Source organism: Galeopterus variegatus, unplaced genomic scaffold, assembly GCF_000696425.1.
Source record: "Galeopterus variegatus unplaced genomic scaffold, G_variegatus-3.0.2 Scaffold1155, whole genome shotgun sequence".
NCBI lineage: Eukaryota > Metazoa > Chordata > Mammalia > Dermoptera > Cynocephalidae > Galeopterus > Galeopterus variegatus.
The window spans coordinates 350,433-353,098 of record NW_007727266.1 but is presented as its reverse complement, the minus strand read 5'-3'; positions in this window follow the sequence as shown (position 1 = coordinate 353,098).

The window sequence follows — 2,666 nt, the reverse complement described above, 5'->3', positions numbered from 1 at the left end:
CTCTTTAAAAACGAAAATCCTCCTAAACCACACTTACCCTCCGTGATGCCTGTCGTAGCAGGATTTGTTAAGTAAAGGAACTGCGCGAAACAGCCCTTTACCCCAAACGCTTCGGACTTAGGAGCACGCCGAAACAGAGCCCGAAGGTGGCAAGAAAAATTGTCTTGGCACCTATGCCACGAACACCCTCCCTTCCTCACCCCCGCACCTCTCGTTCCACTCCCACCCCGACTGCAGTAATTGAATTGTCACCTGCCCCCCCATCCCGTCCCAGGCCGCCAGGGCCACGCGGGATGTTCGGCCTTGCCAAGCGCCCCCCGCCAGTGAGAGCGGCGCAGCGAAGACGGCGCCCCAGAAGCCGAGGGGTTACACACGTCTACGTAGAGAGGCGCACCGGACACGGTAATTAGAGCAATTCACACGCTCTCGGGCTCACGGAAACTACTTGTCACGATATTTTCAACGTTCCTCCTCGCCCACGTTTTTCCACTCCTTCCCTGGCGCGCCCCCTCCCCTCCCCGAGGCACACAGTGGAGCTTTTGGAGTTTCGAATCTTTCGGACACTGTAGAATGCGGGGCTCCCCGGGCGCGGGCCCGGCCAATCAGAGCGCCGTCTGCCTCCCCTGGCCAATGGCAGGCGCCACATTGTTGTCCAATTCTGTCTAATGGAGCCCTAAGGAGCAACAATAGAGCGGGCGAGCGGCTCATTGAGAGTCTGGCAGCACCCGGCAACTGGGCCCCGGCTGTGCGCAGCGTCCGGCGCGCACCGCGAGGGGACGCGGCACGGCGACAGCAGGATCGCGGGTTCCAACCGCTGGCCCCGAAACGGGCCCCCGGCTCCAATTTCCGACGGGAGGGTTGGACTGCGCTGTGTTCTGAGGGGGTCCGGAAGTTCGGACATGGTGACTGAAGGAGGGTGACGTGGTCAGATAAGGGGCCGGGGGCAAGGGGAAGAGGCCAAGAGCGCCAGCGTCGCGAGCGGAGCTGGGAGGCGCGTGCAGTGCCAGCGGAGGAGGAGGATCCCGGAGCCCAAGGCAGGTAGTTGAGGGCCGCAGGGAGAGCAGATGAAGCGACCCGGCCTGCGGCTCCTGATGAAGATGCTCAGGCCTGGCGGGCCTTAGGGACTGCGCGGCCCGAAGTTATCTGGGAGAAAGGCAGCGCTCCTGAGCAGGAGGTCTGGGATTCTCGGACGCAGATACCAGGATTCGATCCTGGGCTCTGGTGGGGAAGGGTGGAATGGAGGTAGGGGTGTTGGGCGGGGGTGAGGTGGGGTGCGGGCACAGGAAGCCGCAGCGGAAGCCGGGAGCTGGGCCTGCCAGGGCCTTCTGGGGCCGCGGCGCGGGTGGGCTCCCGTGTCCGTTCGTGGCCAGTTCCGAAGGCGACACCCCTACCTTGGTGAGGCCTGCTGGGCCATCCAGGTCCCAGGAACCCAACTCCGAGATCAGACCGCGGGAACCTGCGCTCGAGCGGGGTCCCTTGGGGCCCCAGGATGGGGATGGCGTGTCTGACGACTCTGCCTCCAAACCGGGAGAGAAGGGGAGGGCAACGAGAGGTGGTAAACGGAAAAGATCCCCTGCCCGCCCGCCTAACTTTTCGCAGGATATTTCTTCCTCTCCAACTACTTGTACAGACTACCAGGCTAAAATTTGTGCCACAGGTTTTACCCTATCCCCGTCCCCAGCCTTTGCCTGCGGGGGTTTCTCTAGTGCCCTTTCCTCTCTCGCACGTGGACCCTGGGTCACAGACACCCATGTCAGCTGTTTTTCGTTGTTTTCCTTGTTTGGGCTGAGTTTGCCTATCCAAAGAAAGTTTCTTCAGCTGAATTTTCTCTTTAATTCTCCCCAGCCCTCCTAAAGTCGGCTCCACACCCATTTTCTCTCCCTCTTTCTAGAGGCCAGCACCATGGAGCTCACATTTTTATGGGTCCCAGGGCCAGTGAGTCTAACTTTTCCAGTGAGTTGTTTCCTAGCCTTTGCTTTACTTTCTTAAGCTATTTTTAAAGTTCCTGACTTTTCTCTCGAACTTGCCTGCTCTCACCCGCATTAAACACAAACAGAAAAACAAATGAACAAAACCCTGGCCCAACCAGCTCAACTCTGCGCCTCGACATCTGTCTCCTTGTCTTCACCCTTCCAGCAAACTGAATGCTTTGCTCCGGATTTCCCTGTTTTTGTCCTTGGCATCAGCCTAACTGCTGGGCCAAAATATTCTCTCTAATCCGCGTCCCATCAAACATTTCTTTCTACCCGTCCGTCTCACCCCAATTAAGCTGAGCGTTTGGGGATAATATTGTCTTTTTCAAATCCTCGTTACATCCATCTGAACCAGTGGCTTTCAAACTTTTATGTCTCTTTATTTATTCCAGTGGAACCACTGATTCAAATGAAATCTCACACCCGGCGTATAAATCAGATATAATTTCCCAGCTACGGTGGGAGCGGGGTGGGGGGAGCTCGGACTTCCGAGGAGGTTCCGAACGCATCTCCTCCCGGCAGTTTGGCAACCACTAGCCGCACTTCCCCTTTCTGAACTTGGGTTCCTCGAGGCTGTGCTTTAGCCTAGCGCACCGTCCGCTCCTCATTCAGTTCTCTCCCCCTTCCCCACCTTCTTCCACGTCAGGTCCTGCCATGGAGCTGCGCTCGGAGCTGCCCAGCGTGCCCGGCGCG